General features: G+C 42.3%; 1 protein-coding gene across 2 annotated transcripts in view; it reads right to left on the reverse strand.

The window, feature by feature from the left end:
- The window catches only part of CREBRF (CREB3 regulatory factor), a 59,667-nt gene extending 41,083 nt beyond the window's left edge, over positions 1 to 18,584 (reverse strand). The window contains exon 1 of one of the 2 annotated variants that reach the window (XM_057728925.1): positions 18,483 to 18,584. The gene's annotated coding sequence lies outside the window, so the exon portion shown is untranslated. Of the gene's footprint in view, positions 1 to 16,945; positions 17,039 to 18,482 lie in introns of those variants that run through there. The other variant, XM_057728933.1, reaches the window with a different exon arrangement.
- Positions 18,585 to 23,990: the final 5,406 nt, after the last annotated feature.

Raw genomic sequence — 23,990 nt, forward strand, 5'->3', positions numbered from 1 at the left:
CCACTATTACCCTGATACCAAAACCAGACAAAGATATCATGCACAAAAAAGAAAATTACAGGCCAATATCACTGATGAACATAGATGCAGAACTCCTCAACAAAATAGTAGCAAACCAACTCCAACAACGCATTAAAAGGATCATACACCATGATCAAGTGGGACTTATCCCAGGGATGCAAGGATTTTTCAATATCCACAAATTAATCAATGTGATACACCACATTAACAAACTGAAGAATAAAAAACATATGATCATTTCAGTAGATGCAGAAAAAGCTTCTGACATCCATTTATGATAAAAACATTTCAGAAAGTGGGCATAGTGGGAACATATCTCAAGATAATGAAGGCCATATATGACAAACCCACATCTAAGCTCATACTCAATGGTGAAAAGTTGAAATCATTTCCTTTAAGGTCAGAAATGAGACAAGAATGCCCACTCTCGCCACTTTTATTCAACATAGTTTTGGAAGTCCTAGCCACAACAATCAGAGGAAAAAAAAGAAAAGAAAAGAAATAAAAGGAATCCAAATTGGAAAAGTAAATCTTTCACTGTTTGCAGATGACACGATGCTATGTGTAGAAAATCCTAAAGACGCTACCAGAAAACTACTAGAACTCATCAATGAATTTGGTAAAGTTGCTGGATACAAAGTTAATATATAGAAATCTGTTGCATTTCTATACACTAACAAAGAAATATGGGAAAGAGAAATTAAGGAAACAATCCCATTTACCATCACATCAAAAAGAATAAAATATCTAGGAATAAATCTACCTAAGGAGGCAAAAGACCTGTGCTCCAAAAACTATAAGATGCTGATGAAAGAAACTGAAGACACCAACACAGATGAAAAGATATACTGTGTTCTTGAACTGGAACAATCAATATTGTTAAAATGACGATAGTACCCAAGGCAATCTACAGAATTCAATGCAATCCCTATCAAATTACCAATGGCATTTTTCACAGAACTGGAACAAAATTTTTTAAAATTTGTATGGAAACACAAAAGATCCCAAATAGCCAAAACAATCCTGAGAAAGAAGAATGGAGCTGGAGAAATCAAGCTCCCTGACTTCAGATTATACTACAAAGCTACAATCATCAAAACAGTATGGTACTTGCACAAAAACAGACACATAGATCAATGGAACAGGATAGAAAGCCCAGAAATAAACTCACACACTTCTGGTCAATTAACCTATGACAAAGGAGGCAAGAACATACAATGGAGAAAAGACAAGTCTCTTCAGTAAGTGGTGCTGGGAAAACCAGACAGCTACATATAAAAGAATGAAATTAGAACATTCTCTAACACCATACACAAAAATAAACTCAAAATGGATTAAAGACCTAAATGTAAGACTGGATACTATAAAACCCCTAGAGGAAAATATAGGCAGAACACTCTTAGACATAAATTGCAGTGATATTTTTTTGGATCTGTCTCCTAGAGCAATGGAAATAAAAACAAAAATAAACAAATGGGACCTAATTAAATCTAAAAGCTTTTGCACAGCAAAGGAAACCATAAACAAAATGAAAAGACAACCTATGAACTAGGAGAAAATATTTGCAAATGATGCTATTGACAAAGGATCAATTTCCAAAATAAACAGCTCATACAGCTTAACAGCCAAAAAACAAACAACCCAATGAAAAAAACAGGCAGAAGATCTAAGTAGATATTTCTCCAAAGAAGACATACAGATGGCCAAGAGGCACATGAAAAGATGCTCAATATCACTATTATAGAAATGCATATCAAAACTACAATAAGGTATCACCCGACACCAGTCAGAATGACCATCATTAAAAAGTCTACAAATAATAAATGCTGGAGAGGGTGTGGAGAAAAAGGAACTCTCCTACATTGCTGGTGGGAATATTAATTGGTGCAACCCCTATGGAGAACAGTATGCAAGTTCCTTAAAAAACTAAAAATAGAGTTACCATATGATCCTGCAATCCCACTCCTGGGCATATATGTGCAGAAAACTCTAATTTGAAAAGACACATGCACCCCAATGTTTACGGCAGCACTGTTTACAACAGCCAAGACATGCAGGCAAGCTGAATGTCCATTGACAGAGAAATGGATAAAGATGTGGTGTGTATATGTGTGTACACACACACACACAATGGAATATTACTCAGTCATAAAAAAGAATGAAGTAATGCCATTTGCAGCATCATGGATGGACCAAGAGATTACCATATTAAGTAAGTCAGACAGAGAAAGACAAATGCCATATGATATCACTTATTTGTGGAATATAAAAAAGACACAAATGAACTTAATTACAAAACAGAAATAAACTGAGACATAAAAAACAAACTTACAGTCACAAAAGTGGACAGTGGGGGGTGGGGGAGATGAATTAGGAATTTGGGATTAACATATACACCATTATATATAAAGTAGATAACCAACAAGGACCTACTGTATAGCACAGGGAATGATACTCAATATCTTGTAATAACCTATAAGGAAAAAGAATCTGAAAAAGAATATACATACACATGTATAACTGAGTCACTTTGCTGTACACGTGAAACTAACACAACACTGTAAATTAACTACACATAAATTTAAAAAAACTAAACAGCTTTATGAATTAGAGCAAGTTAGTTAAATATATGCCTTAGCTCCCAGACTGAGGAATTACAATTACTCTCCCTTAACTATGTAATAGAGATGTTACGAGAACTGAATGAGAAATTAGGATACAGCAATGAAATAAATCTGAAAGGTGATTAGTATCAATAGATACACTTTGCCAACGCATCCTTTTCTCCCACAGCTAGTCCAGCTCAGAAACTCAACATGTGTTGGCAACAAGGCTGTATATTTTAAAGACACCAATTCCCAAAGAGAGGGTATCCACCATATAGAGGGTTGAGCTCGTTCTCTTGGGATAAAGGTCCTCAGTTGCTTCTCCTAATCTCTTAGGTGGCAGCAAACAGGATGAGAGGAGGGCCAATTCTACCCCAAGCAGTAGAACCTCTTTTCAGTGATAAATAAAACTCTTTCAGTCTCTAAAACTAATGACTCAAGGTCACAACATCAACTATCTTCATCCCCAACATTTTACACCCGTTTTCCAGAAACGCTTCGTACTGTTCCAAACATGTACTGTGAGACAACCAAGAAGAGCAAAATTCCCCACCCAAAAGTGGAAGGGGGAAAAAAGAATACGGGCTTCTACAGCAGTTACCATTACACAGAATCTTCCATAATGACACACTGCTCCATAACTACCTCCTGTAGGGAACCATATACAAAAGGCACATTAATACTTAGATGGCCAAGTGACACTGAGGAGGAAGCTGTGACAACATGCTTTCTGGGGATGTCTTTACACTTCTGGGGGCTCAAGAATATCCATATTTTACTCAAAGTTTTTGATATTAAAATACATAAAAAGATAATGATCTAATTTCCCAATGTGTGACCTGAGGAATATTTGTTCCTAGGACTGTTAAATGGTTACTCAACAAAAGGTCTGTGAGGTTAGGACAACACCATGTTAAACAAAACTGTTATACTTCCTTTATGCAGAATTTCTTGGAAACTTTAAGATGCTAGGTGCTAATGTCCATTATAAATCACCAATAGGTGATCAGAGCAGATCTCATTTCTCAAACTTATTTGATCACAAAATCCTCCCTCCTGCCCTCAAGCTGACCTCAAGGACTGGTGGTTACTCCTGAAAAAAAACCAAAAACCCAACAATGACAGCTAGGGGAAAGGCTAAATTAATTCCCCTAGTTATTACTTCCTTATTCACAGCCCTGGCTCACCAGGCCCAATACAGTTTTGTGAGTCTTTCACAGAGAGAAGACGGTGGCCCATCAGAAATAATATTTACTAATAGATTTTCTGTTCCTGGGCTCATTCAAAACTATTCAACAACAGCTCCTAGGTACAGGAAGACACTGCAGTAACAGAGAACTGCCTCTCTAAAGCAATAAGATGTGGCAAATGATTTATTTATGAGCAGCAATGGTACCACACTTGAAGAAAGTCACAGCTTCAATCTCTTTCATAGCCCTTTCCACCAGGTCCTACCCTAGGTTTTTTCAGTTCTCTGTTTGAAAATATGTTGAGGCTTACTAGGTACATTAGGCAAGACAAAAGGTCAAGTAAGATGACAGGAAAGGGTAAAGGACTTCTTACACAGGTTCATCCCTAAGAATGCTCACAGCACTAATTCAAAGCTAAACCCAAGAGCTGACTGGTGTGGCCCAGGCAGCTCACACATATCCAAGAGCTCCTAAACTGTGCCCCTTCCGAACCTGAGGGTTTCAGCTGATCTCCAAGAGTCCACATAATAAAAAAAAAAAAAAGTTGACATCAAGAAAAATATAAAACATTTATAAGTAAAAATGTCTATGAATAAGCAGATACTGTATATGATGGCTAGAATCCCTGCAGCTCCGCTTTTACATGGCACTGCTCCCTTTTACTCTCTTGAGGGAACTGGTTCCTCACAATGGTAAGCAGCACTTCTGAATCATCCAACCTTCATCAGAGTAGGTGTGAAAAATTTTTGACACGCCCATCAGGATGGCTATCATCCAAATAACAGAAAATAACAAGTGTTGGTGAGGATATGGAAAAACTGGAAACCTTGTGCATTGCTGGTGGGAATGTAAAACAGTACAGCTGAGAAACAGTTTAGTAGTTCCTCAAAAAGTTAAACACAGAATTACTATATGATCTAGCAATTCCACTTCTGGGTATTTAACCCAAAGGAATCGAAAGCAGGAACTCAAACAGCTCCATGTACACCCATGTCCACAGCAACATTAGCCACAATACCCAAAAGGTGGAAACAACCCTGGTGGTCACTGACAGATGAAAAGATAAACAACATGTGGTATATACACACACTGGAAAAACTATTCAGGCATAAAAAGGAATGAAACTCTGATACATGCTACAACATGGATGAACCTTGAGAACATTATGCTAAATGAAATAAATCAGACAGAAAAGACAAATATCATACGATTCCACTTATATGAAGTACCACAATAGGCAAATTCACGGAGACAGAAAGAGAAGAGAGGTTACCAAAGGCTGGAAGAGTACAGCGCTCCTGCTTGGGGTGATGATATTTCAGAATACTGATGATGGTTACACAAAATTGTCAATGCACTTAATGCCACTGAATCGTACACAATATGGTTCCAGTGGCAAATTTTACGTTTATTTTCCTTGTGGTGCCCTTTCGGGCCACATGGGCTGGAAGCCTCGGTGTCCTCCACGTGGAGCCCTTTGTGGTGGTGGTCCAACCCCCCACCAACTACCTTATAGCCATCTGCCCGCCCCAGACTCGCGGCTGCCGCTGCAGCTGGAGGCAGCCCAGGCGGACGGAGTGCCTGTGGCCCTGTGGACGGATGACTGGGCCGTGCTGCCCCTGGCGGAGGACTGCCTAAGGGAGGCTGTCAGCAGCTGGCTGAGCCCTGGGGCTGGGCCAGGTGGGAGAGGGACTGTGGCCTTTGAAGGCTCTTGCCCAAGAAGGGCTGCTGAAAGCCAGGATACAGCCCTGTAGCTCCTTTCTTTAGAAACAAACAAACAAAAAAACCCTATATTTTTTAACAAAAAAGAAAAAAAAAGGAATCTTTTATTCTTTTCTGTCCTATCCTATCCTATTTTCTGGCTGCGCAGAGCAAGGCTTGCAGGATCTTTGTTCCCCGACCAGGGACTGAACCCATGCCCCCTGCAGCGGAAGCACGGAGTCCTAACCACTGGACCACCAGGGAATTCACCACAAGGAAAATTTTTTTAAAAAATGTTGTGGTAAGAAAGGCCAACACACTTATACTGTTATATAATTTATATATCATGGCTTGTTTTGATCTTTCCTAAACTCTGCTAGTTCATGTTCATCATTTCCTTCAGGTGGCAGAGTTCTTGGGTTCTCTATCTGTAGGTGCTAACTGTCCTGACCCCTAATTTAAGTAAATCATTTCTCCTGAGATTTAATCCCCAAGATGAAAGAAAGGGAGGAGGGGGGAGGGAAGAAGGAAGGACCCCCCCCACATTCCATCCAAACTGCTATACTTCAAATGTCCCACTCAACAATTCCTTTCCTTTTGAAAGCTACTTAGCAAGAGTTGAACAAACAGACCTTCAGATGCTTTCTAAATCAAGCCATTATCTGTTTCAGGGTACAGCAGAAATCAGAGATCCCCAAATCTCCAAACCACTGAGGAAGCAGAGGCTATCTATGCAATGAACGCACTGGTGAAAAGGTAGGGGCTGCGCTCTCCCTTCATCATGTAATACGAATCCTGTGAACACCACTGCAGAAGAACTGCTACTCTCTACCCTTCAACAGCAGTTCTCTAGACTCCAAAATGTGGAAAACAAGCAAGTAAATTTCAATGTAGATGGTTATCCTACTTAGATGTTAATCCAACTGGGATGTGATCCTTCTGCCATAATGCTTTGTGAACTCTTTATCTCTGGATCAACCCAACAGTCTCCTTTTATGCTCACACTCAGAGTTTAAAAAATAAGAGGGTAAATTAGGTTGGCCACATATTTTAATTAAATAATTAAGACCAAAATTTCCTGAGAATCCTGAGGAGCTAAGAAAATAAACTAACTCTCAAAAGTGATCTCTCCTTGGAATGCTGTCTTGGATAGAGAAAGACACAAACCCTCTCAGAGAATTTTATTCATTTCTTTCCCAAAGGCTTTGGCCCAATGTTAACCTTTGTGCTACAGAGACAACACAAGAGAGCTTATTTAAACCACTTAGGGAACCAATAAGAAAGACTATTAAAGCAGGTTTCTACATCAGTATGAGGTGAATGGGCAAGTTTTTATTTCTGAAAACTACGGACTATAAGATACTAGGGTCTTTCTGCAGCCTTGATACCTGCCAATTAAGTTGTTCAGAGCACAAGAATAAGAGCTTGGGACAGTTTTAGACAGAACCAAAGAATGCATTTCTAACCCCAGCCACCCTTGATTACTCCTGGCAACACATATTCACAGTTTATACCTGATGTAAGAGTTTACAGATTACAGAGCACAGTGCTATACCTTGTCATTTCATAAAACTTGGTGACCTAATCAGGGTTAGTATTAGCATTATTAGCACCTCCCCACCCTCTGTCCAACCGGTTTTGCATTAATTTAAAAAGTTCAGCAAGGATGAGAGCTGTCCAAGGTCATTCATTAAATGGATGCTTCTGTGCAAACCTATCATCACAGAGACCATCTCTACTCTCAGTGTCAAAGGCCATCGCTAAAGAAGTCCCAATCTTCATCTTCATGCTAAACACACCAGTACACCATCCCTACCATCCAAGATCCAGGTACTTCCCTGGATCACTCACATCCCATGACCTCAGACACCACATGCCACCTCCCCACCCAAAAGTTCCTATTCTGTCAACAGTACCATCACTCTCAGACATCCAGGCGAGTACCACTGATCTCAGCCTCAACTCTTTTCTTCCTCCTCCCCACTTGCTCTGTTATTAAATCATGCCAGTCTCTTTTTCAAAAATACACTGACAACTTACCTTGTACAGAGTATGCATGTACCTGTCTGACTTTGCCTTTCCCACTTTCTCAACCCTTGCTTGGACCTCATCATTTTTTATTTACCATCCCAATATTTACCTACAGTTCTTCTTGCTTCCACCCTCTCCCTCTCTCCAGTTCTTATGCCCCATTATAAAATTATTCACCCTAAACTACCACATCGTACTAGCATTGTGCTCATAAGTTTTCAGCAACTCCCAGTGGATAACGTTCAAAATACTCAGACACAAAGAAACTATCTTTCCAACCCCATCTTCCACTACTCTTTGATAAATACAACATTAATATTAGTTTGATCTTACAATTTCCCCCAAATCCTTGAAGTATTTACAATTCCGCTTTACTCCACTAGGGATCTCCAGCAGTGAGACTCTGGCTTTTCATGCCTTTGCTCATGTTTTTCCTCTTTCTCCTCCCCAACCCCATGCCTCGTCTACCAGAGATTGTAAAATCTTTGAGAATGACCGTTACACCTCACGTCTACTTCACTACACTGCCAAAAGCAATGCTTTGCCCAGCACAGGCATCCAGACAAGAGTTGACTGACAACGAATAAGAAATCTCCTAAGACCACAGGTCATGCTGGGTAACGAGTCAGAGGTGTGATGTTCTTCATATAGAAAGAGGACATTACAAAGAAGTCAGTCATTCAATATATATTTATTGAGAATTTTTATGTGCTCCGAATTATCTTGTACAAGATTGTTAATTTGAGTCTTGAACCACTGTAGCATCACATACTAAAAATATTTAAAACTGTACTCCTGAATTTTCTTTTAAATTTCCAGGAAGAATACTGTTCAAATTTCAGTCAATGTTAAAGACCTGAAACAATTTTTGTCTAGGGAGGAGAGGGTAGAGGAAAGAGTAGGATTAAAACTTATTTAAACCAACTGAATCCAGACACTGGACTAATAAACATTCTTTTTTTTTTTTTTTAAATTTTATTTTATTTGGCCACACCACACAGCATGCAGGACCTCATTCCCCCACCAGAGATCGAACACCTGTCCCCTGCATTGGGAGTGTGGAGTCTCAACAACTGGACCACCAGGGAAGTCCCTGGACTGATACATGTTGCACTATTCTCTCTTTAGCTCTCTCTCTCACACACACATTTTTAACTAACACAAAATATTTTATCCAGGTTAAACATTGGAGTTTTAAAGAATGATTTTGTTTTATAAGCTGTTCGGCAAAAACCTACAAAATGTAAAAAGGGAACAGTACAATTAAAGACAGCAGCATAAAAACAGACTGCGGTGCAGGTGAGAACACACTTGAGCCAACCAGCAAGATTCCAGGGAAACACCCATCATACGCCACTCAGGACATACCCTAACAACTTCTGCACGCTTGTCATCAGGGATCTGGACCCTTCCTCAAAATTTATTTTCTCCTCCCTCCTTTCTCAGAGCTGATGCTTTTCAAAAGTAGCATGAATGTATACGAGAGACAATTTTGAAACTCCCTTCAACTTCCTTCCTAGTGTGAAATGAGCTATATAGACCACTGGCTCAGGACTATAGAGGTGCAGAGGCTGTGGCGCAGGGCTACAAAGAGGTTGTGAATACAGTTTTGTAGTCATTTCTTTCAAAACTGAGAAAGGCTGGCTGCCTCTTTGGCTCCAATACTCCTAAAGACTTGCTCTATGAGAAACAAACTCTAGATTCAAGATAAAAGGTTCTGCTTTAAAATTGAATATTTGGAATTTCATTCCAGATTCTCACTTGCCTTCTTTTATTTGTAAATACAAGAATTCCCCCTCTTACTTTGCAGGGATACTGTGATTCATAACATGTAATGAATCTCACCCTGGCACAAAACAGACAATAAATGGTGGCTATTTTTTGTTTTCTGATTCCTTCCTTAGTATTAAGATGTTCCTGGGATGTGGCTGCTATTGAATGTACAAGCCTAAACTCAACTCAGACCCCAGACTGTCTGAATTCCACACTTAATTATCACAAAACCCCAAATGCCTGGAACTAGGGTGAATGAAGGCTATGCAGGCAACACAGGTCATGTAACACCCTGGCTCCAGCTTTATGCGGGTGACATGTTCAACATGCTGGTTTAATCAGCAGAAGAATCTCTGGATTCACAAAGTAATTCATAAAGTTGCAAACTAGTCATCTCTATACAGTAAAGAACTGGCAGATAAATTACAAGGGGAAAGGGCTTCTTCAGAGAGATTATTGCTCTTATTGTTCAAAAAATTACATACAATTTATCTCCTTTTTTTATGGTTATTTATACTAGGTTCACCAAAGAGGCTGAGCAACTCAAGGGAATGGATTTATACAAAAGTTATCTTTGTACTCATATTACCTTACACAGTTTCTAAAGAACACACACACACACACACACACACACACACACACACACAGTTTAATCTATACTATACTTGTCTCAACAGGGTTCAGAATAAATCAAACAAAGGAGGCAGACTATCCCAACTGCTGGGAAAACATAGCTTTGAATAGAATTAGCAGCCATCAGAAGAGAAATAGAAAAAGTAACAAGAACCTGGTCCCACCCTTCCATTAGACGGTCATAATTCTTACATACCTCCAATCAGAAAAAAGAATAAACTTTATTTACAGTAATCCATTAGTTTTTAACGTGGGATTTAGAAAACTAGCAAGTTATTATTCTAAGCTATAAAACAAAGGTAACAAAGTCCTAATAAGTTTACTCTACCAAGAGTATGTACATTTTAAAACAAGAGTCAAAAAACTGACGGTTTTGTTTTTTTGGCTGTTGTGCGGGACTTGCAGGAGCTTAGTTCCCCGACCAGGGACTGAACCTCGGCCCCAGCAATGAAAGTGCAGAATCCTACCCACTGGATCGCCAGGGAATTCCCAAAATACCGAAGATTTAAAGCAAAGGTCTCAAACTAGACTGCAGCCACAAACCAATGCCTACATATGAGTTTTGTTTAGCCCACACATTAGTGTTTTTAAAAACTTAAATTTTAACTGCCAGCACTTAAGTTGGAAATTGCATATAAAATTTCTGTATCCTGTTATCAAATGCCACTCTCTTAGGGGGAAAAAAATCAGACCTGACAACATTGGGTACATACTCCCAGGAAGAGCACTTGAACTGGAGTGAGAGTTATCGCTTGAAACTGGCCTGTGCTCTCCAGCTTGCTCCAATCTCCACCCAGTCCCATTTTACAGGTGGGGAATCTTAAAGATTCTCAAAACCAGAGAACTAGCAAAAAGCTTGCTTGCTTGTGAATACAGCTAACTCCAGGACTTTTACTCTTCACCATTTTGCAACTGGACCTCCAAATTTTGGTAATGTTAAAACAGGTATTTGAAAGAACATACATGAATGTCTATAGCAGCTTTATTCACAAGAACCTAAAATCTGGAAGCAACCCATCAACTGGTAAACAGAGAGACAAATCATGGTACATCCATATAATAGCAAGTTACCCAACTGATACTCGAAACAAGAACAAATCTCAAAAGCATCATGTTAGGTAAAAGCGGTCGGCACATTCCATGACTGCATTTATACGACATTCCAGAAAAGAAAAAAACTATAGTGACAGAAAGTAAATCAGTAATTGGGGCCGGGGTGAAGGGGGGCCTGAGGGAACTTTTTGTGGTGATGGAAATGTTCCATATCATGACTGTAGAGGAGGTTAAATAACTGCACACATTTCTCAAAACTAAACTGGGTGACTTATGTAAATTATGCCCCAATAAAACTAGTTCTAAAAAGAGGTGTTCAGGAAATACTACAAAACTAGAGAGAAGATTACTACCATCTCTACCTGGGAAAGTTTGGGAAACTTTGAGGAACAGGTGAGATTTGAATTGGGTCTTGTCACAGTACAAGTTTAAGGCACATAAGAAGTAAAAAATAAAAAACATAACTAGTAATATTCTGCACCATAACCTATGAGAAGTGACATCTCTGAATACAAAGAAAAATGCTTCAAAAAAGTAAATTCAGGGCTTCCTAGGTGGCGCAGTGGTTAAGAATCCGCCTGCCAATGCAGGAGACATGTGTTTGATCCCTGCTCCAATAAGATTCCATATGCCGCGGAGCAACTAAGGCTGCGCGCAACAACTATTGAGCCTGCGCTCTAGAGCCCGTGAGCCACAACTATTGAGCCCATGTGCTGCAACTACTGAAGCCCACGCGTCTAGAGCCTGTGTTCCGCAACAAGAGAAGCCACGGTAATGAGAAGCCCACGCACCACAAGGAAGAACAGCCCCACTCACCGCAACTAAAGAAAGCCCACACACAGCAAAAAAGACCCAACACAGCCAATAAAATTAATTAATTAATTAATTTTAAAAAAAAGAAATTCATAGAGATGGATAATTAGTACCTGGATAAGCATCAAAGACAAGTTGATCTCACAAGATTTCCCAAGAGGGAGTTAACTCAGACATATATTGCTGTTCATACGCAAAATAAACAGCGTGAAAGAATTGTTTTCTTTTTAAATAAAGCAAAATGAAAAGGAAAAGTAAGACTCAAAAAAAGGAAAAGAAACCTAAAGGGAGTAAAGGAAGGTATGGCGGCAAGGTGATGAAGTAAAGGTAATGGACACACCAGTCAGAATCAAAGGTACCTAGTGCCCACAGATGAGAAGACAGAAGAAGGGAGGGGTGTCAGACCTTGATGAGGGGCTAAAAGAAAAACTAAAAACTAGAGGGAAAGAGACTAGCCAGTCAAAGTCAAAGCTACAGAGAAAAGAGAACAGAGACCTGACAGTGCAAAGCAGGCCCAGGAGAACTAGAGGACACGGGAAAACAAAAAAGTTCTTTCCTCCTAGAACTCCCTAAGTAGTCCCTTCCTCTTCCATCTCCGCCTCTGCCTTAGTTGAAGCCTTTTCATACCCAAACCCACCCTACACATCTTGTACACCTTTTAGACTTCCCTGACTTTCTTCACTAGTTTTCAAAACCCAGTTCAAACGCTACCTTTTTCTGGAAAGTTTCTCCAACTTTCCCAGGCAGAGTGAGTAGTCCATCTTCCATATTTTCAGGACATGTTGTTCTAAATACTATAACGATGAACTGCAATGTCTGTCTCCTCTATTAGTCTATGGGCAACTCCAGCAGAGGATTCAGTAGTAAGGATGAAAACCCTTACTAAAACGCTGTTCAAAAAATATAAAGTCCACCTCATCTTCTACAACACACGTAGGATGCTTGAAGCCTTGCCGTTTAAAGGGTACAGTGAGGGAATTCCCTGGTGGTCGCGTGGTTAGGACTCGGTGCTTTCACTGCTGAGAGCCGGGTTCAATCCTTGGTTGGGCAACTAAGATCCTGCAAACCATACAGTGAGGTCAGGGAAAAAAAAAAGGGTACACTGAATCTTTCAAACAAGAGTACATCCACCCAAACCCTAGTTTCTCCCTATACCATCAAGGACGTTTTAAGTTTTGTTTTCATAATGCTTTAAATTTCTCAGTGAATGGCAAACATATCATAGAGAAAAAGGCAAACTGTACCAGGAATGGTGTGTAGCAGTCAAAGAAGGAACTTCCTCTACAAAACAAAAGGGGCAGCTTAAATTCACCAAGACAAAGCATTATCTGGAAGAAAATAAGTGCTCAATAAAGAATTTGAAGAAAACTGAAGGAGGACAAAAAACAGGCAAGCTCATGACGCTTTCCTGGGAAACTTGTCAACGTCAACAATACCCAAAGATAAATAAGTGAAAACATGACTTTGTAACAAAAGATGTCAAAATGGTTTTGGTGTTAAAAGGACAGAATGACAAGACGATCAGAGTTGCTGGGAATTAGTGGGAAGATGAGTAGTTTAGAAAGCTGTTGGGGGAGGAGAGCTCCAATAAAGATTTTTGAAGAAATGTCACGAACTGGTGAAAAGGCATACAAGGCTTGGCAGGCAAATGGAACCGGATGGTATTGCAGTCACAAAGTACCATCACAGTCTCCTGCATCAAACTCTCTCCACGTCTAGCCCTCCCCGTCAGGGTGAATCAGACTTATTAGCCAGAATGATTTTACAGTGCTTCTCTCCCAAAGGGACCCTGCTATATAGGTGAATAACTCTCCCCAACAGCTAAGAAATAAGAGGTTTCACTCACACTTGCCAAACACCCAAAGACCAAGTGTGCCAAGAGCTAATGACAAATCCAAGGACAAAGCACAAGCTTTTTTTTGTTGTTGTTTTTTGGGCTTGTGTGTGTGTGCCTGGAAGGAATATTCAACGACTCTAACGGAATGTACCTAAAAAAACTGGCAAAAGAATTCAAGGGGTTTTTAGACATCATCTAAATAGCTTCTCTATAACCTTTCTTACAAGAAAGGGTCAATTTTAACATGAAGACTTTTTGTATGAGCAGATGATGATTAATTACTCCCTTTCAACTAAGAAAAGCCCAACATCTCTACTAATAGTAGACTGACTTCACTGCCTTCCAGATAAGCAGTTTTTAGCAATCCACTCATTTATTTAAGTAGTTCAGAAGCAGTAAAAGGTGTGAGGCACAGGGGATATAGAAATAAGAGGTACACTCCAACCTCAAGTTGCTCGCTGTTCAGTGGGTAGAGAAATACTGTAGAGTAGGGGAAGTCCTGATAAAGAGAAACTGAGAGGCAATCACTAAGAGAAAGAAAATCGAATCCAGGTTTTCAAGGTGGTTTCAAGCAGCACGAAGTATTAGCATATTCAAAGTGCAAGAGTTTGAGAATACAATAACCAACAATTTCCCAACATCCCTCTGTGAGATAAAACACATCATTAATCCCTACCATTAACAAATAAACTGAATCATTCATGGTGACCCAGGCAAACAGATTAACCAGAACTAGAAACAAGACTGAAGGCCGCATGCTTTTCCGCTTTAAGAGGTTGATATAGTCTCTTTCCGAAACTCGCAAGCTCACACCTGAAATCCAGTTCAATTCAACAAAACTGGTGAAATAGTACATAAAAACAAAACAAAAAGCTACACATGAAAAAAAGTTATTTGCCTGTGTAATATTTTTAGTTATGGCATCTCCACTTCAGTGGGCGCTTAGCACCACCTGACATTTTCCAAGGAAAGGGAGGGGCGGCAACCTATATTTTGGGGATCTTGTTTGAAAAAGCACCTTATCCTATTTAGGTAATTCTAGAAACATTTCAGGCAACAACACAATCAGTATGGCTTTCAAATTAACTGTATGACATATATAAGAGCTCAGTGTGATATCTATTCACTTGACCAACTTCTCTTCAAACAGCTGTATACAGTTTTGTATACAGCTTTAATATATCAGAAATGATATATTAAATGAACTTTTAAACCTCAATAGGGACCATACCCTTGAATATACTAAGGTTCTTCGATACATCTTAAAGCCAAAGTTTTTTCAGTCAGAATGCATCTCTAAAATAAACAAGGACTTAACAGTCCAACATTTGCTTTAAACGGTTTTTCAGGAAAACATCTATTTGCAAACAAAATAAAAATTTAGAATACAATATTGCCACGTGCTCTTACTCTAAAAATTCTTCAAGGCAGGAGATATGAATGTTCTGCAAGTGCCAAATATTACCCAAAGTTCATTTTATATATGCTACAATAACTGAACATCTAAGTACTTAAAACCCAGAGACTGGGCTTCCTAGGTGGCGCAGTGGTTAAGAATCTGCCTGCCAATGTAGGAGTCACAGGTTCGATCCCTGCTCCAGGAAGATCCCACATACCGTGGAGCAACTAAGCCCGTGTGCCACAACTACTGAGCCTGTGCTTTAGAGCCCGTGAGCCACAACTATTGAGCCCATGTGCTGCAACTACTGAAACCCACACGCCTAGAGCCCGTGCTCCGAAGCCACGGCAATGAGGAGCCCGCACACCACAACAAAGAGTAGCCCCCGCTCACCGCAATTAAAGAAAGCCCGCGCACAGCAAAAAAGACCCAACACAGCCAATAAAATAAATTAAAAAAAGAAACAAAAACCCAGAAGCTGATGTCTTGGAACATGGGTTGACCAATAAACTACGGCCTTCAAATACAGCCTGCTCTTGTAAATAAAGTTGTATTGGATTATAGCCCCAAATACCGTCTATGGCTGTTTTCATGCTACAATTTGTAGACGTGAGTAGTTGTGACAGACACTACATGGCCCACAAGGCCTAAATATTTACTACTTGACCCTGTACAGAAAGTCTGTACAGGTTACCGCTTCTCAGAATTATTAGCGCCAATGATCTAACAAATTTATGTCCAGTCTAAGAGTTTACCCTGAAAGACGAACTACTGAATACCGTGAACAAGGATTCGTCCCCAAAACATCCAAGTACAAATCCACATGGAAAAAAACCTCTGCTGAATCACTGAAAGCCATATAGTTGTCAATCTTGACTAAAAACTAAACTTTAAAAGCAAACAGTGAATTTAGTTCTCTTAATCTTTTAAAATTGTGCTACATTAATACAATCAACATGCAAACTCACTGTACTTTCATTGTCACTTGTCTTTAGTTAACTACCACCAGGAGCCATACTAATTATTCCTTTATTCCTTTCACTGGCATCCAAGAACCCACGCATGTTAAACTAGTAAACCAGGTAAGACATAGTTTTTGTAAAAGTTTGTTTTCTCCGACAGTAAGTGGAGGATCCAAAATCTCTTCTTCTGGATATATTTAGCCTCTTCTATGCAATACTAGTCTAAAAATTCCAAAGATGCTTTATCAATCATATAAAAGAATTACATCCAAATAAGTCCTGTTGGCTCTATTTGCCATTCTTAGAATAAAAGAAAAAATAAGCTAATATTTTTATTTGTCATACAAATTATATTTAAGCGCTGAAGTCTATCAAATAATCAGGGATTATGTTTTTATATATCATTCTTAACAGAACTGTCAGTCACATCAAATTAATACAGAAATCGATAAATCATTTATTTACCAATTATTATTTTTCTCCATTTAACAAGATATGAGATAACGCAAATTCCTAAATAACACAGTCAGCTCTTGAATAGCCCCTGCACGATATACCTGACGCATGTTCCTAACTATACGTGCTTAACCAAAGATGCATCAACAGCCTGGTAGCCTTGACAATACCAAGGCAGTCACAGATTGTAAGGTGACCTTAACATAAAACTAAATTAAGCATCTAACACAGCCGACCAGATGCCAAAATAATCATGAAATAAAGTAAAATAAGTGATCTTTTAATTACTCATACCATTTCCTCTTTCATCTTTGGTGTGTCTCCTAGCTATTTTGGATTACAAGAAAATGGGGAAAAAATATTTAAAAGTACAACCAAGGGACGACCAGTTTACCACAAATCACAAGATTTACACATTAGTCTTCTGCTTTTTTAAAAGAAATAAGTCAGATCTTGATCCTGTTTCTCACCTGCAGGGTATTCGCAAGACAGAGTCCTAAAGAACCTTCAAACCTAAGTAATTTTCGCAAGGCTCAGTTTTCTCATGAAGCTAATTTAAGTGAGCTACAAATTTATGTAAGCAAGAGGGGCAAATTACTAATAAGACTAGGGCAAACACGAGGGCCTGATCTTTAGAAGGTATCCTGATGAAAAAATGGAGACCCCGCCCAGCCCTTAACTTTCTCGGCTTTTCTAGTCCTGGTTTCCTCTGCAAAATCCAGAAAACAGAACTTCCTCCTCACTGACTGCTTCTCTCTAAGGCCTGGTGCAGAAATTTAGACCGCTAGTTATCCAAGTACCTTCTTAAAGTAGTCTTAGGGCTCAAGCTCGCTCAGAAACAGCAAAAAGGTTTGCCTTCTTGGGTTAAAGGAGGGCAATTACAGGGTTTGGCTGCCGGCTCTGTCAGGAAACATAAGGCCGAGAAAGAGGGAGAATCCAGAGACTGAGCTCCATCTAGTCCCAGGAACCACCCCCAAGGGGCGGCTAGACTGCCCTCGGTACTTCCCTGCCTCCTCTGCTCGAGTGGGGAGAGCGGTGGGTCGGGGTCAGGCTCCCCTGAGCTACTTCCTCGTCCGATCTGACCCGCCTTCGGACACCCGAAACGCCCCCGGCCCGGCTCCCTCGCCCTTTGCCCTGTCTCCTCCCCTCCCAGTGACCCACCACCACGGGTCCCCTCCCATCTAACATGGCCGCCCCACCCGGCCCACCCCCGGCGCAGCCTAACCAATTGGGGGCCCCTGCGGCACCGCCTCCCCCACACCCATTGGCGCGGCAGCCTCCGTCCGCCTACTCCACTGGATAGCAAGGCCTGCCACTCAGCGCCGAAAGCTCCGCCTCCAAGCCTCTTCAAGCTGCTTTGAGAAGACATATAAACAAATCCCGGGAGGGAGGCCCCTCTCGCCAGTCGCTGGGGCGGGGACGGGAAGGGGGAGCGGCTATCCCCGAGACAACCCTGCCTGGACCCCCCCCACCCCCAGCCCGCGCCTCCTCGTCTCCTGCCAGCCTGGTTCCAACCTTCGTGGCCCCGGCCCTTCCTCACACGCCCCTCTCTCTCCTCCTCCCCCGCCAGCCTCGCCTCCCCTCCCTTCCGCGGCCCCTCCCACCCGCTCGCTTCTCTGACAGGCCGGTTGCCGGCAGCCACGGCCCCTGGCTCCGAAGCAGCGGTGAAGGGCCGGGCGGCCTGGCAGGGCGGACGCCCGGCACTGCCCACCCCTGGCCTAGCCTGCCGCCCGCCCGTAGGTCCCTCCACCACCGCCCCGCGCTTTTATATAACCGTCCCGGGCCGGGGTGGGGGAGGGGAGCCCAAGTCCCCGCGACCGGCAGGCGGCAGCCTGCGGCCCGCGCGCCCCCAGACTCGGCCCTGGTCCCGGCCCCCGCCCCGCGCCGGCCCGGCCCAGAGCCCCGGTGCTGCCGCCTCCTAGGCCAGCGGCCCTCCTCCGCCCCCCGCCCGGCTCGTCCCCTAGCCCAGGCCCCTGCGGGCTCCGGGCGGCGGACAGCGGAGCTCACCTGTGGGTGTGGGGGCGGCTCAGGGGCTGGGTCCGGTTCCGCTGCAGGGGCCGCGGCCCCTCTCCATGCTGCCTCGGGTTTGTTTTGTTTATGTCCTTCCTGACGGGTTCCCGGAAATCGCGTGACTCGCCCCCCTCACGTGGGCCGCGGCAAGGAGGAGGAGGGAGGCGGGGGCCCGCCGGCCTCGGGCCAATCGCAAGCCGTTCTGCAGCCCGGCCAATCAGGAGCTCGGCCCGGCAGAGCACCCCTATCACATGACGCGGGAGGGGCGGGTTGCCGGGAAAAACCAGGAAGAGGGGGCGGAGCGGGGGCTCGGCGCCTGCAGCTGCGACGTGGGCGTGGGCCGTCTCTGATACCTAGCTACGTTCACTTTCCTCGAGGATGTTCGTTTACAAATGTTTTCACGCCCTGCATTCTAGCTAATCTTCGAACTCCGCAGTGAGGCCTGAAGTGCCCGTATGCCCATTTTACAGTTTAAGTTCACTGAAACTTGAAGGAAGATACGAAAACACAGGGCATTAACGTAGGAGGGGGATTGCATCCACTTTCTATGAATGTCCTCCCCATCTGTACCTCTTAATTCACTGAGCAACTGACCTTGCCTTCAGTCGTTCATTCATTCTTTCAACCAGTATCTATTGCGCACGTTTGCTCCAGACGCTGGAATCAACCAGATTTCGTGCACCTTTAAGACAGCGATCTGTACATAACCATATAAACAGAATGCCACTAGAAGCGCCTAGGCAAACAAGGCTTCATAACACATGGACCTGTGTGTGTGTGTGTGTGTGTGTGTGTGTGTGTGTGTGTGTGTGTGTGCGTGCGCGCGCGCGCGCGCGCGCCCTAATTCTATGAATAATAACACGCAGTGGTAATATACCAATTTTTCAGACGGGGAAATTAAGGCTCGGAGAGGTTAAGTTACTTGCTCAAGGTCAGGCAGCTTGTAAATGACCCAGCTGGGACTAGAACCCCGTTCTGTCATCACAGCCTGTGCTTCCAGACTGCTCTTTACACTTCTTAAGGGCACAGAATTCATCTCCTGAGCACAGAACAGAAATCTAATTTTAGTAAGCATAGGGAAAGGAGGATTGGGGAACAGAAATGCTTGGCCGGATTCCTTTAGCATGCCAGTTTTCTCTTAGATTGCCTTTGGAAAGGTGGCTCCTCTTTCCATACACATAGGGAAGTAATTAATGTCAATGTCAAAAGCATGGACTTTTGAATCAGACACTTTTATAGGTCATAAGCTTCAAGAGGACAAGGACCAGCCTGTATTGTTTATCCTGTACTTTTCATGCCTGCCACATAGTCATTAAATACTGATTGTGGATTTGAAACCTTGCTCTACCCTGTGTGAACCAACACAAATTATTTAACCTTTGTGAGGCTCCACTGTAAGTACCTCATGGCGTTGATGTGAGCATTGAGTGAAAAAAGTCATATAAGGCACTTACCATAGTGCTTTACAGTGAGCACTTAATGAACGGTAGTATGATTAGATTGTTTCAAGGACATCATTTAGAAGATCCACAGCAGACTAAATGGCAAGTAAGGATAACTCTAGACTTCAGCAGTTTCACAGCCACTAAAATAATACTTTTGTACACAATATTAATAGGTAAGCATATGTAAATTCCAAAGAGAAGAGTAAAAGTAAATCTCACCTCTGTATCCTTCAAAATGCCTTAGGGTCTCAGTACTCAATGAAGGAATGAGTATTTTCCCTACTGCACAGGAAGTAGCAGGACTATAATTATTTTCTTAAGTCTAACATACCACCTTCTAATTTTCCACATCAACTGGAGTTTAAAAATGAAACCCCAGTAGAAAAACGAGCTTGCGAAGTTTGAGCCAGCTTCCTCTCATTCATGAGATTCATGCATTAAATCTCCAGACCTCACAGATGATCCTCTCTCCTAATACTGTATTTGGAAAAACTCCGGCAGATGGTTAGCTTTTCCACTTTTACTGCCCTTTGAACATAGGTATTTTCACTGCCTCTACTGGGCAACAGCTCCTTGGGCTCAAGGAGCACCCAGATTCTTCTCTCAGCATGAGACTCTGCCCATTGAAAGCACTTACTAGTGAATTATGCTGTATTCCCGCCTTTGCATCTTCTGTTGTCTTGGAAAGGACAGACTTTTGGCTAACAGAGACCTTTCCATCAAGGTTTATTAATGACTATATCCTGCTCTCAAGTGAATGAAATCGCTGACTCCTAATTGATTTGTGTTTTTCTGGGTTTCATCCTGCCAGATTGTGCCAGTCAAAGTTGGCAGGGAGTTAGGACGCTGGAATAGCATTGCTTTGAGTTTCAGAAGGCTCTTCTTGTTCTAGCCACAAAGCAGTAACCAACTGCCATGACCACTTCCAACATGCTTAACCTTGATACTGCAGAAACATTTACATATTGGGATAGCCTGAGTCAGAAAAATATGTTTTACCCAAATATGAGACAATGCGGTAAAAAAGTAATACTTGGGACGCCACTGAATTCTTAAAAATAATTTTTATTTTTTAATTAGATAACATATACACACTGTACAAAATTCAAAGGTACAAAAGTATTCAGTGAATATTAAATCTCTCTCCCACCCCTGTTCTCTGGCCACTCATTTCTCCTTCTCAGAACCAACCACAGTTACCCACACTTTCTATACCCTTCCAGGGACATTGTAAAGGCAGACATTTCACCCACTTTAAACCTTGATGTATTTGAAACTGTTCTTGGCACCAAGACCCCAACTGGAGCTCTACTACCAACTATGAGACCCAGGGTGAGGGGCTTGAGCTCTCTGGCTTCCAGTTTCTTCACCAGGAGGAACTGGACTAGAACTGGATGTTCTCTATGGTCCTTCTAACTTTGAGTCCTCCTGAAAAAATGAGAATAACTGCCACAGGTCCTAACTTTCCTTTTGACCTAAAGTTTGCACTGTATATAATTTTTCATTACAGCACAGACTGAGCCCTGCCTGCTGGTCATGTACATATCTTCTAAATGAGTGTTATCTTTTTGCATCTGTGTTTTCTTTCCAGACCCCTCTGGACCTGTGTGATAGGTTAAGATTTCACAGCTTCAGAAGTGAGATTAATGAAGTCAACACTGGAAGATCTCCAGGAAAAGCTGTGTCCTTCTGACACTTTTGTAAACCAATTTTCTTCCTGAGAAAACTGGAGCGTTGCTGAGGGTGACTCTAAAAGGGATACTAATTGATGCTTGGCAATTGGCACGATCCCTCATTCATCCCTCTTAAGAAATATTCTTTGGGGAAAGAGGAAAGATCAGTTCATCCCATTGCCTCAACCTCTCAATAGGATGCAGTGTTCTTTATGTGACAGCTCTGAGCTTCGTTTTCTTACTTCTCCCGAGAAGCACCAAAGTTCAGCCCCAAAGGCACTGCCCCAAAGGCACTTCTCTGGTCGATCATTTACTTATTTCCCCTGAATCTTCATTCTCCAAACCCAGAACCATGTCTGCCACAGGATAGAAGCTGGTGATGGTTGCGGTCGGAAGGCACAGATCAACCTCCAAATCCTGTTCATCCTCCATGGCTCAAGATCCCACATCTTTTATGAAGTCTGTTTCCACCATATCTATTTCTGACCTCATTAATCTCCTTCCTTTTAACACCCAACTGAGCACTTAATGTACTTATTGCTTTACGTTATTCGTAACATGTGTTGATATTATTTCCTTGAGTAAATCAAGGGGCGTAAACACTAATATATCTGTGAATTATGGAGAACGCAAGGCACATCATTAGACAGCAGATTCAAGCCTGCTTAGTGACGGATAAGGGAAGAGAAAGTAGTAAAGAAACTGACAGTTGTTGAGTGCCGTGCCTGATGTGTACAGGAAGACACAGTCCCTGCCCTGGAGGAACTCAGAACCTGGTGAAGGAGACTGATGTGGGAAGCTGACGATACAATAGAGTTTATAAGAGAGGAAGCCCTGACCTGGTTAAGAACACGATACCTAAGTGTTTCAGGGCCACTTTCTTGCTAACTGATTTGGGCAAGTTCCTAATCTGTCTATCCCTTGATTTCTGTCATCACCTGCCTCACAGGTTGATTTTGAGGATAAAATGCAGGGTCTGATTCCTAACAGGGTTTCAGCAGGGTTGGTCTCCCCCTCCTCCACCTTCCAGGGAGGAATGGGACCGGAAATTTCTTGGAAGAGAAGCAGCAGCAGAGAAGGAAGACTGGCATGGTGAGAGAAGGCAGCAAGAACTCAGACTGTTTTGGGGATGCCACTATCTTCCAAGGCAGCATTCCTGTCAAAATTGTTTTGTCTATTTCGCTAAGACTGAAAACTTCTAGGACATCTAATCGTTCCTGTGGGGGTTTTGTTTTTTGGTTTGGTTTTGGTTTTTTGTCAGCGCTGAGCTGAACATACATTGTTGGCATCAGCCATTCTAACTGATAGCGAACCAGGAAGCTAGGGAGTGAGAACAATCTCATATTTGTTGTAGGAAAGACTCCCAAAGGACAGGTACAATAAAACCTTCTTGTTGGGGAGGCCAGAAGTAGGATGATAAAAACAGAAAGCGGAGGGACAGATTGATAAGAAGCAGGAACCAAGACCTGTAGCCAGATAATAGTTTGTTGAACCACAAACAGAGGCACATTCCAAAAGGCCCAATCTGGTGTAAAACTGTGAAGCTGGATTTCTAAACACGGGAAGTAAATAGTCCAGAGCGGTTGCTAAAGGAAAGAAATAAGTAATAATAAAAAGTTCAGAGAATTGAGGGTGAAGTTAGGGGGTCCTGTGTATCCAAGGTTTTCTGGAAACACGGCAAAACCAGGGATGGAGCCCACCAGTTTTGAGTTTTCAGCCTGTTTTCACAAGGTCCTGCCCAAGAGTGAGATGCACAAAATAAGTGGGTGCAAGGTACCTGCATTCACACTCCAGTAACAGTGAGACATAGAACACGTTAGCAAACCTGAATGCCAGCTGTGGACTCTCTCCTGTGTTAGGAGAGCAGTACCAGGAGGAAGCCTTGTTAATCCACCCCCATAACTCAGTGCCCACCTAGGCTCCTGCAGGGCTGCCTACCTTTCCGTACAGACTCTAAGGGCACTGGCTGCCTGCAACCTGGGCGGTGCACCCACCACTCAGGCTTAAGGCAGGATTCTGGCTGCAGGAATCCTCCTGGTGACCTGATAACCAGTTCTCACCCACTTACCCAATCACCTCTTCCCAGTCTGGCAAAAGAGGAAGTCGCCTTTGGGGAACTTGGGAGTAGCAGAGGGAACTGAAGGGTGAATCAGGACAGAGTAAGGGGCAGTTCTCCTTTCCTCCTAACAAAGGAAGTAATAAAAGGTTTAGGCTCCTGCCAACTCCATAAAAGAAGGGAGGGCCAGGTCAGTGGTTTTCTTCTCTCCTCCGGTTGGGGAACAGAGTAGAGAGAATTAGAAAGGGGGGAAATGTACAACACTGCTCTTGCCCTGCCCCAACCCAATTACACTCTGGTCAGGTGTAAGGCAACACAGGCAAACTCCTTA

The sequence above is a fragment of the Hippopotamus amphibius genome, chromosome 1 (assembly GCF_030028045.1).
Source record: "Hippopotamus amphibius kiboko isolate mHipAmp2 chromosome 1, mHipAmp2.hap2, whole genome shotgun sequence".
Taxonomy (NCBI): Eukaryota; Metazoa; Chordata; class Mammalia; order Artiodactyla; family Hippopotamidae; genus Hippopotamus; species Hippopotamus amphibius.